The following is a 19,172-nucleotide window of genomic DNA, read 5'->3' on the forward strand; positions in this document are numbered from 1 at the left end:
AATGGGGAAGGCGGTAATTACGGTACCGCAAATTGCGGTACCGTAATTACCTCCAAGGTCCCTTTGCGGGTCCCGTCCTTAACGGCTGGTAAAACCAGCCGTTAAGGTAGGGTCCCACAAAGGGACCTCGTAGTAAGGCGGTAAAGGTTTACCGGCAGTGATACCCTTACCGGTACCGGTAAACCCTTACCGCCATCCGTGTAATAAGGCCCTGTGTGTTACAATGTCAGCATCAACATATTAAATCCAATGTAATAACCAAGTAAAGGGCCCCTAAGAAATTGACATTTCCATCCGTTTATATAAAATAATAATGGCTACAGCACTTAACTTAAAGTCTGGCACATACTCAAAACCTGGCACATACTCAAAACCTGTGACAGCATATTGGTGCACCTTTCTCATTAATAAATGTTCTTCATGTGTGTTTGCATCATTTTGAGGTGAGTTTTGCTGCCATTTTATATATTAGGGTACCGTTCCGGCCCGTTCCGTGTACTTTTTCGTGTGAAAATGTAGATTTTGGGCAGTAATGGTTAATGACAACATATTGGTGCACCTTTCTCATTTCAAAATGTTCTTCATGTGTGTTTGCATCATTTTCAGGTGATTTTTGCTGCCTTTTTATATGTTAGGGTACCGTTCCGGCCAGTTCCGGGTACTTTTTCGTGTGAAAATGTAGATTTTGGTCAGTAATGGGTTAATGACAGCATATTGGTGCACCTTTCTCATTTCAAAATGTTCTTCATGTGTGTTTGCATCATTTTCAGGTGATTTTTGCTGCCTTTTTATATGTTAGGGTACCGTTCCGACCCGTTCCGGGTACTTTTTTGTGTGAAAATGTAGATTTTGGGCAGTAATGGGTTAATGACAGCATATTGGTGCACTTTTCTCATTTCAAAATGCTCTTCATGTCTGTTTGCATCATTTTCAGGTGAGTTTTGCTGCCATTTTATATGTTAGGGTACCGTTCCGGCCCGTTCCGGGTACTTTTTCGGGTACTTTTTCGTGTGACAATGTAGATTTTGGGTAGTAATGGGTTAATGACAGCATATTGGTGCACCTTTCTCATTTCAGAATGTTCTTCATGTGTGTTTGTATCATTTTCAGGTGATTTTTGCTGCCAGTTTATATGTCAGGGTACCGTTCCGGCCCGTTCCGGGTACTTTTTCATGTGAAAATGTAGATTTTAGGCAGTAATGGGTTAATGATAGCATATTGGTGCACTTTTCTCATTTCAAAATGTTCTTCATATGAGTTTGCATAATTTTCAGGCGATTGTTGCTGCCTTTTTATATATTAGGGTACCGTTCCGGCCCGTTCCATGTACTTTTTCGTGTGACAATGTAGATTTTGGGTAGTAATGGGTTAATGACAGCATATTGGTGCACCTTTCTCATTTCAGAATGTTCTTCATGTGTGTTTGTATCATTTTCAGGTGATTTTTGCTGCCAGTTTATATGTCAGGGTACCGTTCCGGCCCGTTCCGGGTACTTTTTCATGTGAAAATGTAGATTTTGGGCAGTAATGGGTTAATGACAACATATTGGTGCACCTTTCTCATTTCAAAATGTTCTTCATGTTTGTTTGCATCATTTTCAGGTATTTATTGCTGCCTTTTTATATATTAGGGTACCGTTCCGGCCCGTTCCGTGTACTTTTTCGTGTGAAAATGTAGATTTTGGGCAGTAATGTGTTAATGACAACATATTGGTGCACCTTTCTCATTTCAAAATGTTCTTCATATGTGTTTGCATCATTTTCAGGTATTTTTTGCTGCCTTTTTATATGTTAGGGTACCGTTCCGGCCCGTTCCGGGTACTTTTTCGTGTGAAAATGTATATTCTGGGCAGTAATGGGTTAGTGACAGCATATTGGTGCACCTTTCTCATTAATAAATGTTCTTCATGTGTGTTTGCATCATTTTCAGGTGAGTTTCGCTGCCGTTTTATATATTAGGGTAGCGTTCCGGCCCGTTCCGGGTACTTTTTCGTGATAAAATGTAGATTTTGGGCAGTAATGGGTTAATGACAACATATTGGTGCACCTTTCTCATTTCAAAATGGTTTTCATGTGTGTTTGCATCATTTTGAGGTGAGTTTTGCTGCCGTTTTATATATTAGGGTACCGTTCCGGCCAGTTCCGGGTAATTTTTCGTGTGAAAATGTAGATTTTGGGCAGTAATGGGTTAATGACAGCATATTGGTGCACCTTTCTCATTTCAAAATGTTCTTCATGTGTGTTTGCATCATTTTCAGGTGATTTTTGCTGCCTTTTTATATGTTAGGGTACCGTTCCGACCCGTTCCGGGTACTTTTTCGTGTGAAAATGTGGATTTTGGGCAATAATGGGTTAATGACAGCATATTGGTGCACCTTTCTCATTTCAAAATGCTCTTTATGTGTGTTTGCATTATTTTCAGGTGAGTTTTGCTGCCATTTTATATGTTAGGGTACCGTTCCGGCCCGTTCCGGGTACTTTTTTGTGTGAAAATGTAGATTTTGGGCAGTAATGGGTTAATGACAGCATATTGGTGCACTTTTCTCATTTCAAAATGCTCTTCATGTCTGTTTGCATCATTTTCAGGTGAGTTTTGCTGCCATTTTATATATTAAGGTACCGTTCCGGCCTGTTCCGGCCCGTTCCGGCCTGTTCCGGGTACTTTTTCGTGTGACAATGTAGATTTTGGGTAGTAATGGGTTAATGACAGCATATTGGTGCACCTTTCTCATTTCAGAATGTTCTTCATGTGTATTTGTATCATTTTCAGGTGATTTTAGCTGCCAGTTTATATGTCAGGGTACCGTTCCGGCCCGTTCCAGGTACTTTTTCATGTGAAAATGTAGATTTGAGGCAGTAATGGGTTAATGATAGCATATTGGTGCACTTTTCTCATTTCAAAATTTTCTTCATATGAGTTTGCATAATTTTCAGGCGATTGTTGCTGCCTTTTTATATGTTAGGGTACGGTTCCGGCCCGTTCCGGGTACTTTTTCATGATGAAATGTAGATTTTGGGCAGTAATGGGTTAATGACAGCATATTGGTGGAGCTTTCTCATTTCAACATGTTCTTTATGTGTGTTTGCATCATTTTCAGGTGAGTTTCGCTGCCGTTTTATATATTAGGGTACCGTTCCGGCCAGTTCCGGGTACTTTTTCGTGATAAAATGTAGATTTTGGGCAGTAATGGGTTAATGACAGCATATTGGTGCACCTTTCTCATTTCAAAATGTTCTTCATGTGTGTTTGCATCATTTTCAGGTGAGTTATGGTCCCGTTTTATATATTAGGGTAGCGTTCCGGCCAGTTCCGGGTACTTTTTTGTGATAAAATGTAGATTTTGGGCAGTAATGGGTTAATGACACCATATTGGTGCCCCTTTCTCATTTTAAAATGGTTTTCATGTGTGTTTGCATCATTTTGAGGTATTTATTGCTGCCTTTTTATATATTAGGGTACCGTTCCGGCCCGTTCCGTGTACTTTTTCGTGTGAAAATGTAGATTTTGGGCAGTAATGTGTTAATGACAACATATTGGTGCACCTTTCTCATTTCAAAATGTTCTTCATGTGTGTTTGCATCATTTTCAGGTATTTTTGCTGCCTTTTTATATGTTAGGGTACCGTTCCGGCCCGTTCTGGGTACTTTTTCGTGTGAAAATGTAGATTCTGGGCAGTAATGGGTTAGTGACAGCATATTGGTGCACCTTTCTCATTAATAAATGTTCTTCATGTGTGTTTGCATCATTTTCAGGTGAGTTTCGCTGCCGTTTTATATATTAGGGTAGCGTTCCGGGCCGTTCCGGGTACTTTTTCGTGATAAAATGTAGATTTTGCGCAGTAATGGGTTAATGACAACATATTGGTGCACCTTTCCCATTTCAAAATGGTTTTCATGTGTGTTTGCATCATTTTGAGGTGAGTTTTGCTGCTGTTTTATATATTAGGGTACCGTTCCGGCCCGTTCCGTGTTCTTTTTCGTGTGAAAATGTAGATTTTGGGCAGTAATGGGTTAATGACAACATATTGGTGCACCTTTCTCATTTCAAAATGTTCTTCATGTGTGTTTGCATCATTTTCAGGTGAGTTTTGCTGCCATTTGATATATTAGGGTACTGTTCCGGCCCGTTCCGGGTTTTACCCCGTTCCAGAGTTTCCCTGACCACTGTGCGTGTGTGCAGGAGAACATGGTGCATTGTCGTCGTGTCCTAGACACAATAGCCAAACTTGTTAAAAATCGTAGCTATTTGGTGTTATGGACCCAAGCATTAGCTCATTGCGACAGGTGGGTCATATTTATGTCCAGTGTTAGTGGTGGCAGGTGGTTGTATTTTCTTTTCTCTTTGGTTTATTGTAGACTTTTCACTTCGCGTTTATATTTTAAATGGTGACCTGTCAAGAGCAGTTTGATTACCAGAGCATGCATTTGCAAACTTGTAGTTGATGTCACATGACCCCCTTAATAAATTGCAAGTAAACGTTCCCTAAAAAGGCTAGCGAGATAAAGAAATCAGTCATTTTACAGGTGTAGTTTAAGGGGTCAAGGTAAAAAATGCAACCCAAAAGCGAATCCCGTACAATTTTCATTTACCATATCAACAGCTGACTCGATACCTATTTTATGCTTTAGTCCCATCCCTGGACTCTCGTCTTCACTTTACACCAGACAGCGGTGCCACCTGCCGGACGGAGCCGGGAGCACCTGCAGTGAGGGTGCGCCGAGGGGGCAACATGGCAGGAAGGGGCGACCCCCGCTCAGGGTAAGTGCCAACTGCAAGCTTTCACAGCACTTAAAACAATGATGGTTCTGCAAATGAGGGTATGATAGGGGTCACGTTCTCTGCCTCCCTCGTGCTTATATCTGCTCTCTGTGCTTTCTCTTACCCCTAGTGTCCTTTCTCTGCCTATGCCTCTTCTTTCTCTGCTCCCCACTTTCTGTGACCCTTTTGTTTGTTCAGACTCTCTTTCTGTTATTTCTGTCCTCTGCTGTTCTTTTCTCCCTTTTTTCCTCACTGAATTTCTTTCTGTGCTTTCTCTGCCCCCACAGTGTAGAGGTAAACTATGGGATAACCTATGTATTCATGCAAATACTGCAGCATGCAAACCTTGAGCGTCGTCATTTATCACAAAATATTGGAGAGTTCTATTATAGCTCACTACAATGTACTGCTGCGTGCTGGGGACTATATTGTGATATAAGGTAGACTATTTTTATAATGATCTGCCCCCCCCTTCCCAACTCTCGTGTGTGTTAGGTGTCCAGGCTGCAGCCCTTATTCACCCGGGGTCATCACAATTGTTACACTAACCCTTGGATGGTCTAACAGGGGTACACTTTGGATCGATGCAGACAGCCCCAATGGCTTATGATCAATAATGAGAACTGTCGTGGGGAGTGTGTCTTTCCACCTGGCTCCGCCCAGTTAAATGGGGTCTGCCCACCATTACATGGCATCCAATCCCGAAGTAGACCAGCATTTGGGTCTTTCGCTAAAGCGGTAATTTTCTTCAAATTGTAAATTGCAGAAAGCGAACCCATTACATTTGTACTTAAGTGCAAAAAAAGGTTCCCTCTTTGGAATGTATCATTTGCACTGCGATGTGAAAAAAAAGTGCAAAGAGTATAAATGCCACAATCAAAATCAAATGCTGGCGGTAATGCAGGAAGATGTATATGGCGCAAGGGATGGGGGCTGGCATAAGTGGTAGTTTCATTCGATGTCCCGGCTCTGCCATGCAAATCAATGAAAACCTTGCTGACGTAAAAAGCATGTGTAAAAGGTTTTATGCATGCCTTTTTGCATGATGTGTCTGTTGCGCCAGAAAGGAAATGAGCCTGAAGGTGTAATGTGACCTGCCCCTGGCAGTCACCAATATATCCCGGAATGCGTTTGTGGACTGATACTTTGGGTACAATCCAGTTCTCTGGTTTGCTATTTGGCTCTTTAGTCACATTACTTAGTTATTGCCAGCTTAATTCCAGGAGTTCTACAGTGATATCAACCGTGAAAAGTGAGATCTGTTTTAGTTCGCTGCCAGCATGCAGAGATAGGTGGTTCTCGTGCTATAATCTATCAATTAATTATGTGGGTTTTGGTTATGACCAGTATATAAAGGGAATGGGAGGTGGGATTGTGTAATTACTTAATCATAATTGCTCTTTTATAACGCACTTCATACCATACAGTGGTTTGAAATGGCATCGGGATTCGAACTTGTGTTGCGCTGCGTTGTCAAGTACTGGTTGCAAGCACTGGTAGAGCCAACCACTTTGTCATATGCTTAGGAATTAGATAGGCATTTGTCAGGCACTGCCATCCTATGCCCAGGTACTCACACCATTACCCAGCTGTTGCCATTTTATGGCCAGGTACCACCATTACGGCAGTACCTGGCAAATGTCTATCACACTGAACTGGCTCGGGCCGCCCACGCTGCGGGCGGCACCCGCTTGCCCTGGGGCTGGCATTATGGGGCCAAGATTTTTTGGGCACTGGCACTTATTTTTTTTACAAATTAAGCACTTCTCACACCATTACCCAGCTGTTGCCATCTTATGGCCAGGTACCACCATTACGGCAGTACCTGGAAAATGTCTATCACACTGAACTGGCCCGGGCCGCCCACGCTGCGGGCGGCGCCCGCTGGCCCCGGGGCCGGCATTATGGGGCCAAGATTTTTTGGGCACTGGCACTTATTTTTTTTACAAATTAAGCACTTCTCACACCATTACCCAGCTGTTGCCATCTTATGGCCAGGTACCACCATTACGGCAGTACCTGGAAAATGTCTATCACACTGAACTGGCTCGGGCCGCCCACGCTGCGGGCGGCGCCCGCTGGCCCCGGGGCCGGCATTATGGGGCCAAGATTTTTTGAGCACTGGCACTTATTTTTTTTACAAATTAAGCACTGAGTGTGAGTGAGGAGAGGAGAGATGCATGCATGCAGCATTGGGCTACCCGCATGATGCAAAGTCTGGTCGTGGTCATTGTAGCAGTTTTTATTTGAGTGCGGTGCCTGTGACTTCCCTGTGACGCCTGCTTTCTCACTTCAGTATCTAAGTGGCCCAATTCTTATCACTGAGGTGCAATTAAGAAGAGCTGACATTAATAGGCTGGGGCTCTTCATAGTTGCCAAACATGTTTTTATAGATCGGCTTCTGCATCACATTTCAGGGTGAGAATAGTGATGGAACTCGCCTACCACCCGATAAAGATTCACTAGCAAAGTAAAGTGAGACCAGTGAATGAATGAGGACATTCCTCAAGTTTCTAGTGGTGGAGAGAGGCCCAGTTTCGAATGGCGCAAAAGAGGGACTGTGCCTCCTATCACAAGAGTGGATACAATAAGAAAGGCCAATCTTTGAAGGGGTAGCGAGGTGAAAGTTCACCCTCATTAACGGCACATCTGAAGTCTCCACCGTCCCAATGATATTAAACAATATCTTCATGCAAGGTTGGAGCTCTTTTGCAGTTGCTGTTGCACCCCGTTCTAAGGAGGGCTGAGGACAGGTGCTATTTCTGGTTTCCGAGGCATAGCGCCTCGTTTTGGGAGCAGGTCGACATATCAAATTGGAGGATTGGATGGAGTAGTACCAAACATACAGGTTTCTGGCCATGTTGCGCCATAGGTTAATGCCCTCGCCACAGCAGACTCTTTGCATGCTAACCAAAATTCAGCAAAGACTAACAAGTTTACAGAATATAAAAAGTGATAACGAGTAAAGGACAAGGTGCTAGGAAACAATACCTAGTCAAATGGTTGGGCTGGCCTGATAAATTCAACAGTTGGGTGGACGCAGCATCTCTGGGGGCCACGGGTGTATAGTGAGAAGGTTATGGAGTCTACACCTTTTTCCATTATGCTCCCCAGCAACGCCACTGCAGGTACATTCCCGGGGAACAAAATATCCAACTTAACTGTGAATCTGGTTTGATGAGTCCAATGGAGAAATCAGACTCCCGGGTGGTAACCTCTTCCCACGTGGCCAGGGGATGGCAGTCTCTACCTGATCCTGGCAGCAGTTATAGGAGGATCATATGGGAGGAGAAAACCACTGGGGAGATGTCATTGGATGAGGCATGGTATCCCTCATTTGCCCATTAAAATACCACCACCCCGATACCCAATCCCCTAATGGCCTATTTCCTTCAATCCCCTCCCGCCCCCATAGGGAAAATAGAGAAACCATTTTCCAACATCCTTTAGGCCAAACTCCCATCTTTGGTCTAAAAAGTAAAAGCTCCAAGAATACCTTTTTCAGTTCTAATTCCCCTTCATATAGAACTGGTTTTTCATATGGAACCACTGAGAGAGACTTTCCAAGTACTATGCATCAGTTGACATCAATGGTCTCCAATTCCCACAACCATCTAAGTACTGGGATGAGGTGGATGATGGAAATGATGCAGAGCAGAAGGAGCCTCAAGGTCAATGAGCATGCTAGTTGTTTTCAGAAGGCACTGGTGTGTGACATTTAAATATGTAAACCAAACTATTGTCAGAGGCTGTTCAGGAGAAGAAGTTTCACCTTCCTCGCAGGCGTTGAAAGCTGGAGGCACGAGCTGGTGTGGCAGAGTAAATGGGCTCGCCAGCAGAGAGGGAAAGTACTGTTGCATGAGCAAGACGTGCCGCAGAGATGCCGGGAAGCACAGGAAGATTCCTGGGTGTTCAGCAGCTGGAGGAAGTAGTGTTACCCTCACCAGGACCTGAAGAAAAGCAGGCAGGCAGGAGCAGAGTCGTGAGAGACATCAAAACAGTCCACAGTCCCCAGTGGAAAGCAGGAAGCAAAGCTATGCCACATAAGCACAAACGGGACAGAAGACACCACACAGATCCGGCGAGTCAGCCCAAGCAAAGTGGGAGCCCCGGGGCATTTCGGCAACCACGCCAAACACAGTTTGAACATTGTAAAGCTGCAGAGACAGAAACAATAAGATTGTTTGTGAGTCAAAAGGGCAGAGTACAAACAACACCCCAAACAAATGAGTGCATGAAATGCAGATATGGGGAAAACTTAAAGTGAACATTGAAACAACTCAATATAGTGACCAACGAAGAGATATGCAATTTTGGATGAAAAAAGAGAAACTGTTATATATGTAGGGAAGTAGGACGTCCTGGCAGGCGAGTATACCAGGCAGTTGCAAGTGCATAAGAAGTCCTGACAGGGGATTATACCAGGCAATTGCAAACCTATGAAAGTCCCAAGAAAGGACAGTGTTTGTTGAATAAAGAAGGAACTTTTCAAAAGAAGGAATTATGAGGCTAAGCAGCTTTGTACCCAACATGATTGTTGTGGGCCAAGAAAAGACATAAGGAACTGTTAGACCAAGAAACATTGAAGAATCCAGGGGAAGGGAACCACCCTCTGGAACCAAGGTTCTGTTCCTTTGGAGGAAATTTATTTTGGAGATGTTCTATTTTCATTTATGAACACTTTTTGCAAACATCAGGTTGAAGACAATACCCTTCACACTTTATTATTTGGTTTGTAGTGTGAGGGTCAGGATAGAACATTTTAACACAAGGATGATTTTGATCTCTGACATCCTAACACCGACAGATCTTTAATTTGTTGTTTTTAGGTAGGAAAATTCCTCTTAGAGCGGGGTCAGAGAGGCATTTTCCAAACCAGTTTATGTTAATAAAAGTCTTTACCCAAAAACATGACAACTTTGCGTCCGGCTTTCATTTCTGACCCCTCAAACTGCCAAAACTCGTAAATTTAGAAGGGCATTGGCACTCACAGAAGTTCAGTACATCCACTCGTGGGCTACTTTAGGCAGTGGGGAAGCCACGTTTATCATGAAATGAACAAATCATCCAAGGCTCTCACTGGGTTGGTTTCCCGAGGGATATTACCCTGATATGCAGGATCTTGTCAGAGCCATCAACAAAAGCATATCTGTCATAGCCAAGTATGGTGATACAACGTTTTTGGACCTGCACAAGCGTAAAGTTTTTCTTCAGGGACTGGATGCATTGGTCAGGCTTTCAACAACAGGGTGACTGCGTAACATACTGGGAACCGTGCAACATGGTGGAGGTGAAGAACCGCGAGACAATACCTGTGCCAATACTTATGGAGGGTTTTACAGTTTACTGCTTTACAGCTATTAACCAGTGTTTATTTGACCCAAGGGTACTCATTTTATCCACATAACATGTTGAGTCACTGGGGTTCAAACCTGTGACCGGCAGTTAACGAAATCTGTGGCGGTTCATTGGGCCTGTATCGATAGCCGAGACATTCCCAAGACACTGATTACATGATTACATAAGTGCATTGTGGAATCAGAAAAGCCACCTGTGCCCATTGCCAATCTGAAGAACATTTCCAATGTGTTGGGGCCCCCAATCCATTTGCCCTTGCTATCTGACAAAAACATGCAAGCACATCCTTGGGCCCTCAAAACATCTGGGATTTGTTGAACCAGATGCACTAATCTCCATAGATCCAGCAGTACCTGGTGCTGGGCTCCACAACCCACATCCAGTGAGTCTGCCCACTATGCAATCCATAGGCCATTCTGAAACTGCAACAGATCCCCCTCCACCCCCATCATCCATGGGTCTTGGTGGAACCGAAAGCAGATGGGGCGTGTCACGTTAGATGCACCAATCACCATAAATCCAACGACTGCCGGTTGTCGGTTGGCACAATCCACATCCAGAAAGTCTGCCGCTGTGCCATCCTTCTGTTGTAGTACATGATGTCACTAAAAATACAAGAAAAAATATAGATTCAGAATAAAGCTTCTTTTACACAACGGTGCATCAGCGTGTTGCAATATTCACCAACAATATGACAACTCCAGCAGCACACAGGGCCTCATTACACGGACGGCGGTAATCATGGTGCTATTAGCGCCATGGTAGCTGCCGGTATTTTACCGAGTCCGCCATGGTGAATGGTGGAATTACCGCCCTATTCCAAGGTGTGTGGGGGCGGTAATTCCCCATTCACCATGGCACTTCCCCATTCCCATTTTTGCCCCCATAGGGCTCAATGGGAATGGGGAAGGCGGTAATTACGGTACCGCAAGTTGCGGTACCGTAATTACCTCCAAGGTCCCTTTGCGGGTCCCGTCCTTAACGGCTGGTAAAACCAGCCGTTAAGGTAGGGTCCCACAAAGGGACCTCGTAGTAAGGCGGTAAAGGTTTACCGGCAGTGATACCCTTACCGGTACCGGTAAACCCTTACCGCCATCCGTGTAATAAGGCCCTGTGTGTTACAATGTCAGCATCAACATATTAAATCCAATGTAATAACCAAGTAAAGGGCCCCTAAGAAATTGACATTTCCATCCGTTTATATAAAATAATAATGGCTACAGCACTTAACTTAAAGTCTGGCACATACTCAAAACCTGTCAGGCCCAAACAACCCAACTATAAATTTACATTGTGATCAGTACCAGTATTGTGTGTAACACTCTGAGTTTTCGTTCACACAGAAAATTGGCACAAACGTTTTTTTCGTGTAACTGTCTCAATTGTATCGCTTGCGTGCACAAGCAAGTACTGTCATTTATACTGCTTTGCTTCCTCAAAACAAATATGTAGGTTGTGTCACATACTTAGAAATTAATTAAAGAACCTATCCGCATGTACAGCATGAACTGACACAGTCCTACAAACTTAAAAGAAACCTGTTTTTACACATTATCAAACACCTGTTAGAAAAAATCCAAGTAACCTATGTGAGAAACCTGAGGGCGTTCTCACAAGTAATCCCCAGCAGCCTGTTGCTCAGGTGGCCAGGGGAGTGCCATCGCTCTTGGATCCAAACCCTGGGGGCGGACAAGCGAAGGAAGATCACCTGGCCAGGGGATTCTTAGGAACTCTGAGGAGAGCATCCGAAGGCAAGACGGTGTATCCGAACAGGACGATAAGTGAAGCAGAAGGAGTCTCAGAAGTTTTTTTAGGATATGTTGGTTCCATCATCCCTGATCCAGGCCTCATTAACCCCGATCCAATAGAGGATAACAAAGGATGTTATAGGAAACTAGGTGAGAAAAAAGATCCAAAAGGACAAAGACAAGCTCTTAATGGAAGTATCCATTCACCTTCCATTACTTGAGACCACAGGGAATACTATCAAGTCCCATGCTTGTATGCCAATAGATCAGGGGTCCATAGTGACATACCGAGAGGGAAAGCCAACCCTTTTAAATAAACCCAAGGCTAGAGGGTTTCCTATATCCCTTGTCTGTCACATACTAATGTGTCCTTAAATAAATCTAATCAACAGTCACATTTCATCTCCCATCCACATTTCCAATAAGAACTGGGACGAAGAAGAGGCGATCAACAGCAATAAAGATTTCCCCTAAGGTTAACATAGGAAGACAGGGAGAGGCCTACTTCTATAGTCCACCAATAGACTGTCCCACTGATAGTCAGGCAATTAACCCAAACCATTTACACCTGACTCCACTTGACAATTACATGTTTTAAAAGATGGGATTCTGACAAGAAATACGAACGAGCTGGGATTGCTGGTTGGAACATGAAGGCAGCAACACAGGATGCCTCAGAGGACCGGAGGAGAACGGGATGCTGAGACGCTGGCCTGGTGTAGCAGAGGGGTCGCAGCGTGGTGAAGGAGCTGTGTCTCTCTGAAGCCAGAGGAAGGCAAGGTGCTGCTTATTGGCCGTGTCAAGGTCAGTGCTCGTTCCCCTGGGACATGTGTCGGTCCCAGGGGTGCTTAAGGGGCAGGTGGTGAGACCCTGACCTCGCGCTCCGTATCCCAGGGAGCTACTCAGCGGTGCCATGCTGTCCGGGTGAGTGTTGGTATTTCAATGAGAGGAACCCAGGCGCGTGAGGATGGCTGGAGCGGGAGCACCGGCTTTAAAACAGAAAGTAAAGCGGAAAGGAAAAGAAAGCAAGGAAAAAGCAGATTGGGCAAGGGTCGCAAAGCTAATGACAGTAAAGTGAGCTTGCAAGCAACTCGAAGCAGGAAAGGGGGTGAGAGCAATCCGGCAGATTGAAAATAAGTAAAAGATTGAAAACGAGTGGAAGGAAGCAAAGCGAGGGTGCAAGAGACCTGAAAACAGGAAAAGGGGGTACAAAAGACCTGCAAAAGGGAAAGTGCAAGAGGCACGATACGAAGAAAGGAAGGTGCAAGGGTGCACAACCAAAGAACAGAATGTGCCGGGGGCATGATAAAGTCAAGAGGAGTGTGCAAGAGGCACAGCAAAGAGGGGAGAGAATGGTGCAGGTGTGCACCATTGAAGGAAAGAAAGGTGAAAGAGAAACAAAGTCAGAGTAGAAAAGAGCACAAGAGGGAAAGGTGCCCAAAAGGAAGAAAAAGAGTGCAAAGACGGAAGTCACGGTGGTCGCGCAGGGGAGGAGCCAAAGCCCAGCGTTTTTCAAAAGTCTCTGACACCACCCCATGGAAAGAACTGTCTGTTAAAACGGTGCGTCTTGACAAGCTGAATATTTGTGTAAAACCAGTGGGGCCTAGGCTTGGCAAAGCGAACCCTGAGAGGCCCACAAAAGACATTGTTGAGTTTGATGAAGAGGGGGCCTAAGCTTGGGGAATGGAACCCAGAGATACCCACCAGAGACATTGTTGAACATTGTGAAGAGAGGCCTAAACCTTGTGGAAGGGGACCCTGAAAGGACTAACAGGAAATGTGTCTTTTTATTTGGAACTGGAAGGATCGAAGCTTGGGGAAGGAAACCCCAAGAGTCCCAGAGACATTGTGAACTCTAGTGACTTACGGCAAGAACCCTACGTGGAAGGTTCCAAGGGCAACCCTTTTGAGTTTAACTATTTTGAACTGGCCGAGCTACACCTATTGGTAAAACTACCTGAAACCAGCTGTGGTTTACATTTCCTTTTGAACCACCATTTTTTCTTTAAGACGATCCCTGAACACATTTTGTCTATGAGTGAGGGCAAGTATAGGTTTAGACACAGACGGATTTTGGTTTTGGACTTTCAGACATCAACATCGCTTAGAAACATCCGTTGAGGGAACAATCTCTTTAGAGTTCGGGCCATTTAGATATTACATCAACCCTAGAACTTTATTTAAAAAAAGTTTTTGAAACTGTTACCTTTGAGTCTGTGTCTCTCTTGATACCATGCCTGCCTCACACCGTATACATGTAACAGCCTGCCACTTGCACCCTTTAAATATGTCATCCACTCCAGCACGTTGTGCTAAATAAATCGTGGCGCCAGCCTCCTCTTACTAGCCTCCTCACAATGCCAGGAGTGTGCTCTCCTGGCATTGTAGAAGCCTGTGGAGGGATAGGAGGGCGACCCTGGCTGGAATCATGTGTTATGTACATGAAGTGGGTGAGGCTATTAAGAGTGGCACAGGCAGGAAACAGCTGCATATGGATTTCCCTTGAAAAGTATTGTTTGTGCATGAATTGCGTTACAGGCATAGTCACTCCACCATAAAGTGTTATTTCTGGGCCATTTGAAGGCCATGATGAAATATGTCGCCTATTGAATAGGTTGGCCGATTTATCTTTGCCTAAACATGGGACTACCATGTACAACAAGCAGTAGTAAGCTTTGAAAGTGAATTGGAACACCCAAGATACAAGAATCAGGAACTTGACTAAATATTGAAAGAGGACAGCCCCTGATGAATGTCCAACCTAAGTGGTCTTAGGGACAGAAACATGTCAGGTTTATGAATGTGGTACACACGAACTGGATCAAGTGCAATTTACCTGTGTATCCTATTGTCTGTTTATATGTGGTTTTACTCTGGAGTTTCTTGCGAGTAATGTGTATATGTGTCTAATGTTTTGATTCATTGTATTTTGTTTACAAGTTAGTGGGTATTTTCAGAGATGAAATATTTTTAGCAAATTGTTTGATTTGTAATACATTTGATATAATTATTTTGAAATATATGTGTTATAACATTGTTGATGAAAATTGAATGTATTTGGTGCTACGAGGTAAATATTTTCAGGACTGAGTGATAGAAAAGAATATGAGTCTCACTGGAAACATTTAACATGCTTTCCCTATCTCTTCTCTATACAAATATATTCTGCTGACCCCAGGAAGCAGTGATAGGGTTTTACCCTATAGATGAAAAACTTTTATATTCACATATTACGTTTTATATACATTTTTATATACAAATATTCATTTTAATATACATTTAGATATTCATTTATATATCAAAATATACATTTTTATATTAATTTGTATATACATTTTATATAAAAAAAGATATCAAAATGTTTTGATATCATTTTTGATATAACATTTAACTGTATATCAAATCTATATCCATCTATACTCACTAACTCTCTAGCTCTGTCAGTCACATTATAACATCATGACGCCATCTATATTATCTACACAGTTATAGCCACTTCCTATCACTTTAAAGGCCAAACCCCCTCCCACATCACCCCCCAGTCATGCTGCAAAACCCTACATTCACATTCCCTGTCTTCAGAGCTCACTTCACCCTCCATAGTCGACCAAGCAACACCACAACATGCTGCTCCCATGTTTACATTATTTTTATGACATTTATATTCACTTTATATCAAAACTGATATAAATTATACCCAATTTATATCAAATATACATTTTATATACAATCGATATCAAAACATTTTGATATCAATTTAATTTAAATTGTATATAAAAAACATATCAAAACTGTATCAAAAGGAAGGTAGGACTAAGGCTGTAAGCAGGGGGCGTGCCCATCTGTCAAAATGTACTTGATGTGGAAAGGAGCCTCTTTAACTGCTCACTTACAGTGAATGAGACATGCTGAGAAGTGGTAGCATTGTGTCTTGAAAAGTAATGCAGACCCCTTAAGTAGCAATGGTGCTGTCGTATGAAAATGATTGCAGGCCTGGATCTATGAAAACTAGAACTAACAATGGCATGCCTGTACTAATGCATTTCACCCAGGATGCCTATCAAACTACTCGTCATCAAACCCTTAATCACACCCTTTGTGTCTCTTGACTGCTTCTATAATGAGTGCCCTTGAAAATAGTAGCACATTTGCACTATTCACATTGCATCCTCTGAAACTGTATCTCAACTGAACTGTTTACAAGGACACTCTCCCGGCTGCTTCCACAGTGTCCTGGTAAACAGTGGAGAATGTGTACTGTTTGCCCTCTGTCCTGGTAAATAGGAGAACATTTTCACTATTTGTCCTTGTAGTTAAATTGCACTGTTTACCAGAACAATGGGTACAGCAGACTCGTTTTCCTCTAAGACTACCTCAGAGCGGCCTCCCTGGTATCATTGTGTATTGCAGCAAAACTCCACTCTTTACCACGACAATGATACTGCTGGCCCGCTCTTAGAGCTGCTTACAGATGTTCTCGAAAATAGTGCAGTTTTGATACAATTTAACAGGATACAAGTGAAGTAGTTCTGAGGTGAGGTGTAAAATAGAGAATGTGTACTATGTAGCATCCATCCTGGTAAATCTTAGAGATATTGCACTGTTTAGCCTGTCCTATGTGGCCTCGTTCACAAAACTCTCGTTGCACGGGAGTAATTTAACCATGCTGACCTTGCCCTGATCTGGGGAACCCACCACGCATACACCTTTCCATTCCCTGCTCCTGGTCAACTCATCCCAATCCCTGCGCTCCTAATATGATTGACGCTCTCCCTCTACCTCCTCACCTTCTAGCCCTGTCTGAGTTGCCACATACGCTGGGGTGTTGGGGGCTGTCCCGGTCCACCGGGCAGCCCCATATTCGTGTCGGGCAGCACCCGACGACACACGCTGCCGTGCGGCGATCACGCCGCTTGATGAAGGGTGGGGGTTCGTCCCACCCGCTCCGGGACACCGGAGCTCCACACACGTGGCCAGGTCCACCTGGCCACCGCGGCCCCGGCTCTGGGGGCACCCAGGCCGGGGTCGCACCCCAACCCGCCTCACATGGTTGGGGGACCCACAGGGACGGCGTTGCCCGGCAGGGGCACCGTCCGGACGGCGTTGCCCGGCAGGGGCACCGTCCTCCAGCTGGGCCCCGACCTTGGGCCCAGCACACGTGGCGAGGCACCCCCCAGGCACCAACACAACACACCACGCGGAGTCAGGTTCACTCGTGACTGCCGAGCCGGAAGCGGCTCGGACCTTTTATTAGGTTGGTCACATGGGTAACCATGTGACCACATCCCTCCATGGAACGTACCATGGCCCCTCACAGGGGTGCCATGCAACACTCCTCCTTTTTCATAACACAATGCAAAAACTCCAAAATTCCACCACGACTACCACTACTACTACTGGAGCCACTCGACTACTTTACACACCCTTTATTAACCTGGGTGAGTGGCTCTCATGTCACTAAACGGCACCAGTGAGGGCTACTGGCACCACATAAAGCACTCGGAGCCTGAAGGTGGGCACCACACAACATTGCCCACTAACTGGACCATTTTAAGCAAGTCCATGTCTGCCGGCTCCCAGTCTTCCGGGGGAATGTCACTCATGAGGTCCACCTTCCGTATGGAGTCACCGGAAACCAGCTCGCACCCTCACCAGAGTTCATTTAGGACAGTTACTACACAATTACACAAAACACCGGCAAAGCCGCACCTGGGGAGGCCCAGGGGCCACATCGGCTAAGTCCACTTGCACGGAGAGGAGATCGTGGCAGGGTGGCAGAAAACCCTGTTCCTCCTTGCCGGGGCCTGCATCCTCGTTTCCCCTTTTCTTTGCACGGCAGGCCCATGCTCTTGAAGGGCACTGCCGCATGCTTCCCTCCAGTTGGGGGGGCAGACAGCTCCCCTCACGGTGCTGCGACGCCGCAGGATCACCCCACACGGGGCGGGCAGCTTCCTTGCGAGCCCAGCTGGTGTTGGGCCCGCTGCCTTATTTTATTTCCGGCGGCGATGTTTGCCGCGGCCTGCGGGTGGGGGGGCAGGCAGCTCTCCGCCCGCTCCTCGGGGCGAGCACTCTATTGTGCTTGCGAGCCCAGCTGGTGCTGGGCCCGCCTCCTTTGTTTCCTTTGCAGGCCCTGTTGGATTCGGGCCTGCAACACACATTTTTTTTTTTTTCCACGCGGGCCCAGCTGGTTTTGGGCCCGCCTCATGTCTCCCTCCACCGCGGGTCGATGGGGCAGCCGCGCGGTGGTGGGCGGCCAGCTGGCATGCTGGGGGAGGGGCCGCTCACCTCTCCATGTTTTCCTTGCGGGCCCAGCTGGTGATGGGCCCGCCTTCTTCATGCGGCGTCCCTCGCCGCTCACACTTCGGCCCGCGGATCGCGGGCGTGGCGTCGCCTCCTCACTGTGGCCGACGCCGGGACAGCTTTCCTCCTGGTGGTGGTGGGGGCCGATCCCCTCCCACATGCGGGCAGGCAGCACCTTTGCGGGCCCAGTTGGAGATGGGCCCGCATCACTTCATTTCTAGCGGCCGACGCCGCAGATCATACCTCCCCCAGATGGGAGGGGGGGGCAGCCCGCGCGGCCACCGCCGCACCCATCTGCATTGTGGGCCCAGTTGATGATGGGCCCACCCGTGCACTCGATCCTCGGGGCACGCAGGGCCAACCTCGTCGCCATTGTTGGGGGCTGTCCCGGTCCACCGGGCAGCCCCATATTCGTGTCGGGCAGCACCCGACGACACACGCTGCCGTGCGGCGATCACGCCGCTTGATGAAGGGTGGGGGTTCGTCCCACCCGCTCCGGGACACCGGAGCTCCACACACGTGGCCAGGTCCACCTGGCCACCGCGGCCCCGGCTCTGGGGGCACCCAGGCCGGGGTCGCACCCCAACCCGCCTCACATGGTTGGGGGACCCACAGGGACGGCGTTGCCCGGCAGGGGCACCGTCCGGACGGCGTTGCCCGGCAGGGGCACCGTCCTCCAGCTGGGCCCCGACCTTGGGCCCAGCACACGTGGCGAGGCACCCCCCAGGCACCAACACAACACACCACGCGGAGTCAGGTTCACTCGTGACTGCCGAGCCGGAAGCGGCTCGGACCTTTTATTAGGTTGGTCACATGGGTAACCATGTGACCACATCCCTCCATGGAACGTACCATGGCCCCTCACAGGGGTGCCATGCAACATGGGGCAGCGCTAGCCCCTCGCTTGGGAGGGCTTACGTGCTCCCGCGTTGAGGAGTTTGCAGGCAAAAGGCAGCACTCTTCCGTCATGTGCAGCCCGGTGCCCAGATTGGACAGGGGTGAGGCAG

General features: G+C 46.3%; 1 protein-coding gene across 1 annotated transcript in view; it reads left to right on the forward strand.

Annotated features, from left to right (window-relative positions):
* Positions 1-4,740: 4,740 nt before the first annotated feature.
* Positions 4,741-19,172, forward strand: part of LOC138492013 (all-trans-retinol 13,14-reductase-like) — a 183,687-nt gene continuing 169,255 nt past the window's right edge. Inside the window, exon 1 of the mRNA XM_069618933.1 lies at positions 4,741-4,759. The gene's annotated coding sequence lies outside the window, so the exon portion shown is untranslated. The remainder of the gene's footprint in view (positions 4,760-19,172) is intronic.

The sequence above is a fragment of the Ambystoma mexicanum genome, chromosome 10 (genome assembly GCF_040938575.1).
Source record: "Ambystoma mexicanum isolate Mex_15411 chromosome 10, UKY_AmexF1_1, whole genome shotgun sequence".
Lineage (NCBI taxonomy): Eukaryota > Metazoa > Chordata > Amphibia > Caudata > Ambystomatidae > Ambystoma > Ambystoma mexicanum.